Here is a 16,053-nt window from a genome sequence, read left to right as displayed (position 1 = left end):
TTCTCATTTAGTTCTAGAGGTCTAAGGGCATTCCTTTCTTTTTTAGTTAGATTATTAGTTGTACTTTTCTTGGTTTTATTAAGTATAGTTAGATCCTCAACCACTCTCTTCTGGAATAGCTCCAGTTGCTTTCCCCTAGATTGCAGGGGGTAAAAACTGGATCTACATTTATAACCATCATGCTTGTTTATTTGGTTCTCATCCTCTATATGACTTTCCCCTTCTGTTAATAGCTGTTCTAAATCTTTGTGTGAACACACATCCTGAAAATTCATATTGTTAATTGTGTCACTAACTCTACTGTTGATTTGAGTCTCATTAGTTCCGATACACTCATTCTCCTGAAAAAAGTGTTTTCTTAGAGTCAAAGATCGTACAAATTTGTTTATATCCAAGATCGTCTGAAAGAGACCGAAATCTTTAGATGGACAAAAATTAAGCCCATAACTTAGAACTTTTTTTTCAGTCTCGCTCAGACGATATGAAGATATGTTAATCACAGTATTCAGACATACTTTCGATTGTGTTTGTTTTCCCTTAGGGGATATCTTTCTTGTTTTCTCTCCATATTTCTTTGCTCTTTCAAAATTGTTTGTGGACCCCCTCCCTTTGTAGTCTTGGGCATCTCTTGAAAAACCTCAACCTGTCCTTTATCCTTAGGCCTAGCACCTTGTACTGCAAAGCTTGCTTGGGTTCCCTCTAAGCTGGTATTTGCAGTGGGTATTTCTGTATCAGTTACTGATTCCTGCTCTCTAATATTATATTTTTCAGATCTGGTTTCCCAGTCTGAAGCTGAACTGCCATCTGAGACTGAGAAATCAGTACCTGAAGCAGAACCCTCCTCATCAGTAAACTCCTGTCTATCAGTAGCAAAGCTAACTTATAATGTGTTTTCCTGAAGCACTGACTTCACTCTTAGTTTGATTCACCTTGTTATCTGATATTGAGGTTGAGGAGATATTATTCTGTGTTGTTCGCATAATCCTCCTAAACCTTCTACGCCATATATAGACAGTTTCATTTGCATAATCCTTGCTATCTCTTTGGTACTTAATATATTTAGTATTCATAATATTCTGTTTAGTGGCTTCTATAGTCTCATGGAGTATGGTGTCATACTTTGCATATTTTCCATCATCTTTATATTTACTCATTTCATTTTGTAAAGTACAGATTTAATCTTTTAACTTCTGTAATTGGACAGACTTATACTTAATCAGAAGTCCCATTAGTCTAATGGAGCACTCAGTCAAGATGTCATTCCATTCAATAATGAATTCTTGATTGTCCATTTCAAATATGGGGAACTTGTGCAGTCTTAGACCACGTGGTATCATCCCTTTATTTATATATCTAGTGAGTGTCCAATTGTCCATGCGCAATCTTAATTCTTTTAATTTATAGTCCTCCAACATGGCAAACAAATCCCCTAGTTTTGCTCTCTTAATACAGACTTTAGAAAGGTCTTCCAATTCAATATTATCTAAGTCCCAGTCATCCTCTGTACACAGTGAATAGTAGTGTTTGTCAGTAGCAGCCTCCATTTCAGCACAGGAAGAAAAAATCTTTTAATGAATTTCTATATGATTTATTTGTTTGAGCATTTTATATATCATATAAATCTTTCTTATTTAATCAGTTTCATCATTCTTTTCACCCAATAAGCACTCCAAAAACTGCAGAATATGTATGAGGAACAAGGAAAAAATACTAATTGATGACTGATTTTTTAATGTTTTTTGACTGATTTTTTATTTTATTTTCACTGCTGTTGCACTATTATATGGATTATCACATTGTTATTTGGATTACCACATTGAATTTTGGAAGACTTTGAACTAGTGACAATCACATATTTTTGGATAGTGACATTCACGTTGTTTGTTTCACTCTGCTAAGATAGTTTCCTGTATTGTTTTTTGTTCTTTTGCTTCTATCACCATTATCTAAGAAATTAGAATTATTATCATTTTTTCACTCCCCAATTCATTTGAACTGTAAACTATTTATTGTACTATTTTTGTTCACTTGCTAAGGTGATTATCTTGTCTGATTATTTTTGTGGATAAGTTTATTGGATTGTTACACTTAGTTTCACATATTTCACAATCGACTCTACACAACACTATTTTCACACAGAGACTTCTCATCTGTACAATATTATTTGCACAAAGATACTTTTCAATTACGATAGATATATGCTAAATACATAGTAGCATACAAATTAGAACAACATCTCATCATCATCACCACCTGCAGGAAGTTTCCAACATATAGCGAGAGGCTAACATGACCCCAAATAGTAAGAGCATTTTAAAAGGTAGAAGCTGGGGCACCAGTACATTTCGGCTCATTACACTAGTAACTTGGAAGACGACAGTGTTTGTGATTTTAATAATCATTTGAGTATTTAATTGTTTAATTGTTTTTATTACTGATCACAAAAGTTTTTAATTGTCTGTTTGTTACATGGATCCATGCATGTTTGAAAATAAAGTGTAATTTTATTTTTACTTTTAACAAGTTTAAATTGACTGCAGTTCATATTGTTCAGACCCAGCCTTTTTGGAGCTTTGGTATCAACACTTTATCTGATCATTTGAATCCTATAACTCATAAAGTGATAAGTAGTTTCAGCTAAGCAAACCTCAGTGTTATTTCTGATGTCAGGAATTAACAGGAGTTAACAGGTAGAGATAATTAACAGGCTGATTAAAGATCAATATAAAGCAGACAGAGTGGTCATAAGTTATGGTCTATGAATACGGCAACAGCTAGCTGAAACGCGTTAGACCTTTTCTTACACTTTTAACTTTGAATTCTATGCTGTTTTAAATTATGAAATAAAGTATATGCTTTTTATACTAAGCATACGTTTTTGGGACCGCTTTTTTCTTTTTGTTCAAATTTAAATCAGCCAATAGGAATTAGAGCTGCTAAAATCCTATTGGCTGTTCAAATCAGCCAATAGGATTTAAGCAGCTCTCATTCTATTGGCTGATAGACTTCACCGCCGGGATGAAGATCGTTCAAGCGGGACTTCAAAAACTGTAAGTGGATCTTCGGGGGTTAGTGATTGTTAGTGATTAGTGTTTTTTTGTGTGGGTTTTTTTTTAGATTAGGGTTTTGGCATGTAAAAGAGCTAAATGCCCTTTTAAACGCAATGCCCATCCAACTTCCCTTTTCCGGGCAATGGTTAGCTTAGGTTTTTTAGATAGTTTTTTTTTATTTTGCCGGTTTGGGGGGTTTGTGGGTCTTTGTATTTATTTTTTTTTCAGCTAAAAGAGCTGTTTAACTTAGGGCAATGCCCTACAAAAGGCCCATTTAAGGGTCATTGGTAGTTTATTCTAGATTAGGTTTTTTAGTTTGGGGTGTTTTATTATTAAATGGGTATTAGAATAGGCATACTTTTTATTATTTTTGATAATTAGTTATTTTGTGTAATGTTTTTTTTTTTTCGTTTTGGGGTAGGTTTTTTTTTTAGGGCTTGGGCAGCAAAAGAGCTAAATGCCCTTTTAAGGGCAATGCCCATACAAATGCCCTTTTCAGGGCAATGGGTAGATTAGGTTTTACTATATTTTTATTTTGTGGGTTTGGGGAGTGGGGGTTTGTATACTGTTAAGGGGTGTTTGTTTTTTGTTTTTTGCAAAAGAGCTGTTAACTTTAGGGCAATGCCCTACAAAAGGCCCTTTTAAGGGTCCGAAAAAGGCCCTTTTAAGGGCCCTTGGTTGATAGTTTGGGGGGGTGGGGGTTTGTAACTGTTGTGTTTTATTTTCTTTTGTAGCAAAAGAGCTGTTTAACTTAGGGCAGTGCCCTACAAAAGGCCCTTTTAAGGGTCCCCAAAAGGGTCCCCTTGGTAGTATATTATAGATTAGGGTTTTTATTTTGGGGTGTTTTATTTTTATTTTTAAAAGGGTATTAGAATAGGATTATTTTTATTGTTCTGGATAAAGTTTGTTATTTTTTGTAATGGTAGGTTTTTTTTATTTTTTGTAATTTTAGTGTTTGTTATTTTTTGTAATGTTAGGTTTTAGTGTAAGGCAGGTTAGGTTTTATTTAACAGGTAAGTTTGTATTTATTTAAACTAGGTAGTTAGTAAATAAAAAATAAGCTAGCTACAATATAACAGTTATATTGTAGCTAGCTTAGGTTTTATTTCACAGGTAAGTATGTATTTAGTTTTAAATAGGAATTATTTAGTTAATATTTGTAACTTTAGTTTAGCTCTATTTAAATTATGTTAAAGTTAGCGGGTGTTAGGGTTAGGTTAGGGTTACATTAGGTTTAGGGTTAGGCTTAGGGTTACGTTAGGGTTAGGTTTAGGGGTTAATATAGTTTAATTTAGTTTGTTGCGATGTGGGTGGCTGGCGGTTTAGGGGTTAATAGGTTTACTTAGTGGTAGTGATGTGGGAGGCCAGAGGTTTAGAGGTTAATAACTTTGTTTAGTTGCAGCAATGTCGGGGAGCGGCGTAATAGGGGTTAATAACTTTAATATAGTGACAGCGTTGTTGGGATGTGGCAGAATAGGGGTTAATAACTTTAGTATAGTGGCAGCAATATCAGGAGTGGCAGATTAGGGGTTAATAGTTTTATTTAGGTGGCGCGATATCGGGGGCGGCAGATTAGGGGTTAATAAAATTATGTAGGTGCCCAGCGATGCTGCAGATTAGGGGTGTTTAGACGTGGGGTTTATGTCAGGGTGTTAGGTTTAAACGTAACTTTTCTTTTCCCCATAGACTTTAATGGGGCTGTGTTATGGAGCTTTTCTTTCCGCGATCACAGGTGTTAGACTTTTTTCAGACACCTTCTCCCCATTGATGTCTATGGGGAAAACGTGCATGAGCACGTCAAAACAGCTCTTGTTTTGTGTGCGGTAGGTATGGAGCTTAAAAACCCTATATCGCACGAACAAGCCTGGTTTTGAAAAACTTGTAATGACTGCGCTATAGGGGGTTAAATAACGCAACTTTTCTTGCGTTCGTTAATTTCCCTATAGCGTGCATAACTCGTAATCTAGGTGATAGTGTCACAAACAGAACCACATAGAACTGCTGGTTCAGAGGAGGAAAAAGCCAGTGAGCCGATCGGCACAAAGTCGCCAATCAGTACAAAGTCGCCAATACCTAACTGTGTCCAGCTCGGCAGCTACAGTGGCACCTAGCAGGACTTTGTTTATATATATATATATATATATATACTGTATATATATATATATATATGTGTGTGTGTGTGTGTGTGTGTGTGTGTGTATAGAATTTCCTGGGAAAATCCCTGACAAGCCCTACAAGCGCTCTTAGAGGGGTGTAATAAATCAAATCAACACTAATCTAATCCAGATTGGGATATTCAGGTGTTTGCGAGACATCAAATGAATATTGCCTATTGGCTCTAAGGAGCGGACATTTACCCTGTATATACCTCACAGTTTGGGGATAACTAGATTTATTTTTGTTGTTATAATAAACAGTGTAACGCTATGAGATCTTTTTTGCATTTGCATCTGCTTTCCTTGATGCGAAATATACCCCTAACTACGGAGGGGTGTTTTTGGGACGTGGATTCTGAAACCAGGAGGTTTTTACATAACGGGTCACAGAGATCAAGGGACATACACCTTTGGATACAGTAACCATACTCTGAGAAGTATCAGACCAATACAATTTACTTACCTCATACTGATTGAGGTTTTTTCAAGTAAGTGGAAATCTAGTGGGATACGAGGAAACCTGCATTGACAGCACCAACAAAATAGACTTTCTTTTATTTATGAACTTCTGTTAGCGCTTTCCCTCTCTTGCCATTAATTTTATATATATATATATATATATATATATATATATATATATATATATATATACACACACATATATGAATATCTATTTATAAATACTTAGAACATATTTCCTTATGTGAAGAATATTGGAATGTGAAATATTTCCATGTAATACATAGTTAAAACCATTATTAAATATAAATATTGCATAAATGTTATTTTATAAGTTTTACATGACTGCAAAGGGCTCAAATGCACATATATATATATATACAGTATATATATATATATATATATATATATATATATATATATATATATATATGTATACATATGTATTTATGTGTTTATATTTGTCTGTAAATACATATATACACATATAAATAAACACATATATACATACATTTACATATTTAGACATGTGTATGTATGTATCTCTATGTTAAAGCCATTTTTATGAGAACTCATATCTTTGACCGCTTATAACTTTTTATTGCAATTTCTTTAAAATAATTTTTTTTAGATAGTCTTATTGAGTGGAACTTTACTTTCAAATGTATTTTTAATATTTTTTGTGCAACATTTTAGTCAAGCATAACAATTAACCAGAGCTCTGAAGTTGCGCTATCCCGACGCACGTTAAATACAATTGCGCTTGAGCAAATGTGTTTACTTTAAACTTGTAATATGTCTGTTACTTCTGACGAACATGAAGAGCTGCAATAAAACAGCTATCGCTCACGTGCAACAGTACGCGCGCCACTCGTAAAGTAGCCTTCAATATTAAGTAAGTGTTCCCTGATCCTATCATGGAGGGGGGCAACTCGTTTTACCTAAATATTGTCGATGGCATGGACACTGTATCAAATATACTCCATTTTTATCAGTAAACCTAATCACATCTTTCATTATATACTTTAAGTTGAACATCATACTTCCCTAGTTTTACAGTTTTACACCAATAGCATGGAAAAGATCCTTTTATTTATGTCCAAAGAGGTCTGCATCACAATGACTTTTCTTCTACCCTTTAAACTCACTTAGAGCTAATATATTTTTTTAATTTTTTGCTCTCTTAAATATTACATTGGGACAATCATCAACTAAATCAACCCAAAATTGTGTCTTCCTTTACCATAAGCCAATGTTTTGGCTTATATTTTCTTTAAAATCCTATGATCAGTAATGTAACTCGTGATAAAAGAGATCCCCCAATTATTAACTAGTTTATCTTATTTTGAAGGAATTCTTTCTTTGGTTTTTAACCAAGATATCCTCTATATTTATAATTGCTGCAAAATCTTTAGCTTCTTTAACTTTATCCATGCTATTTATAACCCCTCTCTTCGAACCTCGTTTTACTTCATCTAAACACACACACACCAAAGCAGTGGCACTATATAGTCAAGCTCCCAATATATACTGGTATATATATTATGTTTTCTTGATTTAGAGTATATTTAATCTTAAATCCTTAGATAAGGTTTTTTAATTAGGAGTGGTGTTGGCATCTGTTCAACTTTTGAAAGAAAAATTGGAAAGAGTTCCAAAGAAAGTGATGCCTTGATAGCACTCTGTGCCCAGACGTATGTGAGGCTGGAAATTTTAAAACATAACTTTTATTTTAGCTCAAAAATTAAAAAATGGGAAATAGCATTAAAATAATAAAGAGCATATTGCTTTGGTCCACAATAAGGGTTATCTCTTAATTGTTGTATAAATGGCCTTTTATTTTGGTGTATAAAAGAGATTAACACTAAAAACTGATTATTGTGTTGCACAAATGCTCATGTTCCACGGTTATTTAGTTCAAACCAAATCACATAAATCACTGATAATTCACTAAATATATGCAAATTATTATTATTTATATGTGACTTCATATAGATATCCGTGTTTGTGTTATTTAATTTAGCACACTTGTCAGTGTATAAAGAATCACTTAAATTGTGTGGTAGCTGGATATAAAATAGAAAAAAGAGTTTTAATGTGAATTATTGAGACAATAGTATTTTTGTACTGGTATACTAGATTGCTGTATTGCAGTTAGTAGTATATATTATGGCACCATATAGGGATATACGAGAATTTATTGTTATAGGTTACATTGTTTTTTATTATTGTGATTTTATTAGTTTGTATAGTGAATATAACTGAGTTATAGCTCTTTTTTAAACTAAACCATATAAACTGGTTCTCGCTAGTGTCACTTATGTAAGATCACTAGTATTACTAATATTCTCTTGAGTAATACTGCTATATACTGTGTATTAATACCACAGAGTATTAGACGTGACTATCCGTTATCAGTGTTAACTAAACACACACACAGCGAAGTAGTGGCACTACAGGTAGCCTTCAGTATACGCTGGGGTTAGGTTCCAGAAGGAATGGTGATAAATCGAAACCGTTGTAAATTGAAACCCAGTTTATAATGTAAGTCAAAGGGAAGTGAGGGAGTTAGGTTCCAGGCCCCTCTCAAAATTGACATAAGTAACACCTAATACATTATTTTTTTTTTATTCAATGTTCTTTATTTTAAACTCATCGTTCCATAACAAAAAATAAAACAAATGTGGTTACAGGTTATTTGAGTCAATCAGTTACAGTTTCACTAATTAGTATAAAATCCTGTTTAGCATTTCTTTAAGACTAGTATTATAACTTCTAGTCCTTTCGCTGTGAAAGATGATGAATATTTGTTAAAACAGTAAACATATATTAAACAAGAAACAATCAATAAAAAGAAGCCCCTCTATCCTTGAGGGACAATCGTCTGCCACACATCTCTCAGAGATTAATGAAATTGACCTTGGGTATCACTTATGTTGGGAACCTCCTCCTCTGCACCGTCTCCTCTGTCAGGCGTTGAATGTATATAAGGGATGTTAGCCAGAAGTTAAAGTTGTGCGGGATGTTGTGCAATTGTCAGGGTGGTGATGGTATGGGGGAGGGTCTAAGGAGATCTCTATGCTTCCTGATTAATTCCACTGGTGTCTCCACCAGGGGGCACAAAGCTGGTTTTGGCTAGCATATCCTCCCAAAGGAATCTAACCTCTGCGAGGAAATTTAGTTTATTCCTCTTCAAATAGCCATACTCCTCCATTGTCAATATGTCCGTTACTTTTTCCGTCCATTTATTGAATGTCGGGGGGGTCTGGTTCCTCCAGTTTAGAGCGATTAACGCTTTGGCTCCTGTCAGTCCTGTTTGCAGTAGTGCAGATCTCAGTGCACATGAGAGTTTTGGTATGTCATTCAGAAGTGCAATATTGGGGGTCAGTGAGAAGTCGTTTGTCAGTGCTTGTTGATAGAATTTTTCTATCCCTACCCATAACTGTCTGAGTTTTCCACATTTCCACAACATGTGAAGGTAACTTCCTCTATCACTACATCCTCTCCAACATTTGTCACCGGCATTTGGGTATATGGAGTGTAACCTGGAAGGGGTAAGGTACCAACGCATAATAACCTTAAAGTTCAGTTCTAATAACTGAGGTGACGTTGAGGCTTTTTTTGTGTTTTTAAATATTCTCGCCCAATCGTCCCTTGTCATGTTATGTTCTATTTCCTCTTGCCACTTTAATGCGTATGTTTGTAGATTTAAGGCATGTTCTGCTTGTAAAAGTTTCTTTGAAATAGAAAGCGTGTGACTAACGCCTTCTGTTTTGGAGCAAAGGTTTTCAAAAGGCGTTAGTTTCCGCAAGAAATCCTATCTATATAGGGAGGTGTGTATGAAGTGTGACAGTTGTGAATATTTCAGCCAGCTGGAGTATCTGCCTTCTGCGATTGTTGCCAGATTTTCTCTATTGTGTAACTTTCCATTATGTGTGAAACTCTTAAGCGGTGTAGAATATCCCCATTCTGTTAGTCTTTGTTTTCCTTTATCAAGTCCCCCCACCAGTTCTGCATTTATCGGAATAGGAAATAAGGGAGAACGGGTCCCAGAGATATCTTTCTTTCGTGCGATAATACTATCCCAAGTATCAAATGTGTATTTATGAATGACCAAGTCTGAGCATTGGGGGGGTCTGAGGTCATTAGGCACCCAGCACAGTGCTCCCACTTCCGGGACCTTCAGTATATGGGAGTCTATAGATACCCATGCCTTTGTGTCTCTGGATCTGTGCCAATCTAGAATTCGCTGTAGGATTATCGCGTCGTGATAGTCTGCTATGCATGGTAATCCTAGTCCCCCGTGTTCTAGAGCTCTGTACATGCTCTCTCTACCTACTCTAGGTCTGCTCTTTCCCCATATAAAGGAATTGACATGTTTCTGTATTTGGGATATATACCATTTAGGGATAGGAATAGGGAGGGCCTGAAAAAGATATAAGATTCTAGGTAAGGTCGTCATCTTGTGTGCTTCCCCACCATGTGATAGGCTTTGCTGCCCAAGTGCGTAAATCTTTTTGGATGCTGCGTGAGAGTGTAAGATTGTTGTCATCAAACAGCTGAGAGGTGATGGGAAAGAGTTGAATTCCCAAATATTTAAGCTATTTCCTTGGTATTCTTTTTTTTTTTTTAATATTCATCTTTATTTATTTTGTAAAAGTATAACAATAAAAGACAAAGGAAAAGAAACAAATTTCACATTACAGTAAATCAGACAAGTAACATCAAGTTTCATGGTACACTGAGAAGAGTGTCCCTTCCAATATGTCCTGTTGTTTCCTTTTTCCTTCACATATGCGCTATAGAGTCTGAGAGCTCTTGGTACTTGGGAAAATGTTTAAACAGACTAAAAAATACTCTCAGAGTGGCATAATTATTGGGCAACCGGAAGTGGAGCTTTCTCCACGCTCAGTTAAAAGTGGAAATTGCAATTGGCTCCGCTGTGAGCATTACTAATACTAAATAGAAATGGAAAGGAAAGAAAGGAAGATAGATCAGATTAAGACACCAACTATACCCACCACTGACTGTTTTGGTTGCAAGTTAGGAATTTGTGCAAATGTCAAGTGAGAATTTAAAGGATGCACTCACTTCTATCTAATTCAAGAGCTATGTACTAGCATATATATATGATTCCCAAAGGAAGACCATGTCCTGATATAGTGATAGTTGACCTAACTTAAGGTAGTAGAATCTCTCGAACAGGAGATTTTTATTAACTAATTCTTTCCAATCTGTAATCGAGGGTATTTGGGTGGATTTCCACAGTTTTGGGATCAACTGATTGGCTGAGTTGAGCAGAATCTGGAACAAGTGTTTTCTTATTTTGCAAGAAATAGGGGGAGGGTGGCTAAGCATTATTATATCTGGGGATGGTGAGATATCTGTATTTAAGGTTTTATTAATGCTCTTAAAAATCTCGGACCAAAATATTTTAATGTTTCTGCATTCCCACCATATGTGTGAGATATGCCCTTCATGCCCACAGCCCCTCCAGCATAATCCTGAGGATTTCTTGAAGATGTATTTAATTCTAGCTGGGGTTAGATACCACCTCATCATTATTTTAATGTTGGTTTCTTTTGCTTGAGCCGAGTGGCCTGAGTGAGTTAGGTTTGCAAATCTGTGAGCCCAAATTTTCAAGGATGTGTTAGTATTGTGCTCTTTATCCCATCTTTTGGTATATGTAGGAGGGTGAGGGAATGTGTTTAATAGTACGAGTTTATAAAGTTTGGATATCACCCTTTTTGTGGGGTCTCTGGTTATGCATAATTGCTCAAAGGGTGTGAGGGGGCGAGTCAGATCTTTTTTGCATTTATGGGAGGTTATATAATGTCTCATCTTATGTATACGAAACCACGAAGATAGAAAAGGATGTTCTAAAGAACTAAGTTGTTGTTTATCTTTTATTTTATTTGAACTATCTAGTAAAGAATGTATTGGGAGTGATTGAGGAAGGTCAGAGAAATGGAGGTACTCTGGTAGCGTACCTGGGTTAAATTCTGGATTATTTAATAAGGTGGTGAGCGGGGAGTATCTGGAAGAGATTTTATTAGGAGGGTTACGAATCAGATTCCAGTCTGACCACGTTTCATTAGTGATTGACGAAGAAGTAATTGTGTACTTATTAAAGAATGCAGGGTTCCAGCATATATCTTGTAATTTGTGTGGGGCTGCCAAGGCATTTTCAATGTGAATCCATCGCCTAGAGCTTGGGTCACTAAATTTACACCAGTCCGAAATTCTCTGTAGAGAAATTGCTAGTTTATAAGAGAGGAGGTGAGGGACTCCCAACCCTCCCTCCAGAGGGGGTTTAAAGAGAGTGTTTTTATTAATTTGCGGTGGCCTACGTCTCCAAATATAGTCATTAATAATTTTTTGCATGATAGCGAGATCTTTCTGTATACCCGATATTGGGACCGTCTGTAAAATGTAAAGGGCTTTTGGGAGAAGGGTCATTTTTACCGCCTGGATTCTGCCTAGCCAAGATATGTTTTTGGGGAGCCATTTGGATGTAAGAGTCTGGAATTCTGTTACTAATTTTCCATAATTGAATTTCTGTAAATCTGTTTTATCTGGGGATATGTGTATGCCCAGATATTTTTTCTGTTGTTTCAAGGGACATGTCCTATTTAATAGATCTAAAGAGTGAGGGGAGAGATTAATGGGTAGATACTCCGATTTGGACAGGTTTACCATAAAATTGGATACGGTTCCGAACTGTGTGAGTTCTGAAATAGCTAATTGTGTGGACGTAAGGGGCTCTGTTAGTGTCAAGAGTAAGTCATCTGCGAAGATGGCGAGTTTATGAGTCTGGTTGTCTATAGTTATCCCATTAATTTGGTTGTTGAGTCTAATTTTAATAGCTAATGGCTCTAGGGACAAAATGAAGAGAAGCGGGGATAGAGGGCAGCCTTGCCTGGACCCGTTACGAATTTCAAATGGGTCAGAGAGTGTACCATTAATTTTTATACATGCTGTAGGATTAGTATATAGGGCTAAAATTTTGTGGATAAAGGAGTTTGGGATATGGAAGTGTTGTAGGGTCGCCTGTAGGTATGTCCAATCTAAACGGTCAAAAGCCTTTTCGGCATCCGTGGACAGCAATATAGATGGGATTTTGTTTTGTGTTATATATTCTAGTAAATTGAGTACCTTGACCGTATTGTCCTTGGCTTCCCTGTGCGGCACAAAACCGACCTGATCTTGGTGGATAATTGTTGGGAGAATTTGGTTGAGTCGTGTGGCTAATATTTTAGCGTAAATTTTTAGGTCAACGTTAAGCAACGAAATCGGTCTGAAGTTTGCTCGAGTATTTGGGGGTTTACCGGGCTTAGCTAAGACAGATATATTAGCTTGTAGCATGTTGTCTGGAAATTGTAGTAGTTCTGGGATGGAATTAAAAAGGGATGTTAAATTTTGTATTAGGAGCTTTGCAAAAGTTTTGTAGTATAAGCCTGTGAAGCCGTCAGGTCCTGGGGCTTTGTTTTGCTTTAGTTGTTTTATTGCATCCTGTATCTCAGATGCTTGGATAGGTGATTCTAAAAGTTTGCATTGTTCTGGAGTTAGTTGTGGCATTGGGATTTGGTCTAAATATTGACTGCATAGTTGGAAATGGGCTTGGGGGTCTCTCATGGGAAAAAGATTGTAGAGTTTGTGGTAAAATTCTTTAAATTCTTTTGCTATGTTTTTGGTATCTTCTATGTGTTTATCCTGGTTAGATTTAATGGAGTGAATATAGGTTTTCTGCTGTTGGTTCTTTAGCGCCCGGGCCAAGAGTTTACCCGGTTTGTTACCCTCTCTGTAAAAGTTTTGTTGGATGCGGAGTTGCTGTTTTTGGGCTTTAGTTTGGAGGATGGCGTTTAGTTTCTCTCTGGATATTTTAATGCGTTCAAGGATAGTATTGTCTGTGGGGTTGGTTTTATGTGCAAAGTCTAAATCAGCTAACTCTGTGGTGATGGCATATACCTCCTCCCTACTTTTCCTAATAATTTGTGCTCTGGCTTTGATAAATTCCCCTCTCATGGTGCATTTGTGTGCTTCCGATATAGTAGCTGCGTTAACATCTGATGTATTATTTAAAGAGAAGTATGATTTTATGTGTTTTGAAAATTGTTTTATCAGACTTGGGTTTAAGAGCATAGAATCATCTAGTCTCCATTGGAAAGACCGGAATGGAGCGGAGGGCCAATTAATAATGCAGGTAGCTAATGAATGATCTGACCATGCTGTATGTTTTATGCCTGAATGTTTGGTGTGGGAGAGGATCAGGTGGTCTACAAAAATGTAGTCCAGTCTGGAGTAGCTGCGATTGGGGTGCGAAAAAAAAGTATAATCTCTTTTTTGAGATTAAAGAATCTCCAGGTGTCGTGTAAGCCCAATAATTTCAATTTTCCCCATATATTGGTAAGGTTTGGAGTTTTAACTCTAACGTTTGGGTTCGAGCAGTCAATTGAAGGGTCAAGTGGGAAATTAATGTCTCCTGCTAATATTAGGGAACCTGTAGTTTCTCCAACTAACAAATCTGTTACTGTAGCTATGAATTTATCCTGATGTGAATTAGGGGCGTATACATTCATCAAGGTTATTGGCTTACCATAAAGAAGTCCCTTTAAGCATAAGTACCTTCCATCTTTGTCTGAAATTAATTGTGTTTTGGAGAAGGGGACGGATTTATGAATTAGAATACTAACTCCATTAATTTTTTTATTTGGGTGGGTACTATGAAAGTGGAGGGGATAATTCGAGGAGAAATATTTAGGGTAGTTTTTAGCCTTAAAATGGGTTTCCTGGAGGAATAGGATGTGACCCCCTTGTTTATGGAAGTCCAGCATAGCCATTCTCCTTTTATTAGGACAATTTAAGACCTTGGTATTTTGTGTAAAAAGTATGAGTTCTTGCGATTTTTGACTATTCATGTGTAAGAGATGTATAGAAGCTCAATATGGTTGGTGATATGGTATATATTTTGCGTTTGTAATATAGGCACAGTTGATGTACAGCAAAGAAAAGATAAAGAAAAGAAAGAAGAAGAGAAGAAAAAAGAACACATTGAAAACTTACATTACTTACCAAATACTCAATAAGTAACATTTTCTCTATAAGGAGATAATCTCCCGTCCGTGAGAGAGCAACAAAACTCTATTAGGCATTATAAATTAGCAAAGATTTTTTTTTTATTTTTTTTTTCCCTGCAATGTCAATTAGCAACAAACGAAAAAACCTTTAACATTCAACCATTAACATGCATAGTCTTGAAATAATGTTGTGAATAAACTCAACATTCTCTAGAGAATCGGGTAGCACAGGAAGGCATGTAAAACATCTGTATAACATTAGATAACATTAGATAACATTAGATGAAAGTAAATACCACATGGAGGGCCATCAAGGAGGCAGGTAGGCCCTTGATCTGGTGGGGAGTCCAGAGACAGAAGCGGCACCGATTAAAGAGTGCCCTTCAAGGATGGAGAAGTTTATGACCATAAAGGTTATTTGGAGAGTCATGAAATGGGTTCCATTGTCACTCTTTTTCCACTGTTGCATGAGATGTAGGCAAGGTGGACTTCCGAGCTTTCTTTTGGGTCGCCTGTTGCCATATCCCCCTTTGAGGAAGTGGTGGGGATTTCTTCCGTCTAGATTGATCTTCCTGATGGGAAGCCATGTTCTCTGTTGGAGGAGGAGGAATATCCAAGTCCTTGCATATGAGTGCAATGTCTTTTACTGATGAGCAAGTAAGCTGCCTGCCTTTCCATAAAATAGCCAGATGGAATGGAAATCCCCAGCGGTATGGGATATTCTTATCTCTCAATAATTCTGTGAGTGGTTTAAGTTCCCTTCTTTTGAAAAGAGTTCGCTGGGAAAGATCTGCATACATTTGTATCTCTGAATTCTCATACCTTATGGGTTGCATTTCTCTAGCTAGTTTCATGAGGTTTTCTTTCACTTGAAAGTTGGTTATGCGAATGATGACGTCTCTTGGCGGTTGGCCCACTTGCAGTTTAGGGTGCAAGGCCCTATGTGCTCTATCTATGTCCACTTTTGTTGGCAATTCTTCTTTCTTTAGGAAACCAAAAAAATCCTGCAAATACTGTTCCAGATCTGGTGGCGAGATAGTCTCTGGGATCCCTCTAAGTCGGATATTATGGCGTCTACTTTGATTTTCAGCGTCATCTAATTTATCCTCTAACTCAGTGATAGTTGCACCTTGATGCTGTATGGTGTTGTTTAGATCAGATAACGCTTCTGAATGTATATCTTGTGTGCTTTCAAGAGTTTCAACCCTGTGGCCTATCTCTGAAATGTCTTTTTTGAGATCGGATATTTCGTCCTTGATACATTGTTTAACCTGGGTTATTAATGAAGAAAAATCTTTTTTAGAAGGGATG

Source organism: Bombina bombina, chromosome 2, assembly GCF_027579735.1.
Source record: "Bombina bombina isolate aBomBom1 chromosome 2, aBomBom1.pri, whole genome shotgun sequence".
Classification (NCBI taxonomy): domain Eukaryota; kingdom Metazoa; phylum Chordata; class Amphibia; order Anura; family Bombinatoridae; genus Bombina; species Bombina bombina.
Note: the sequence above shows the minus strand (reverse complement) of the source record.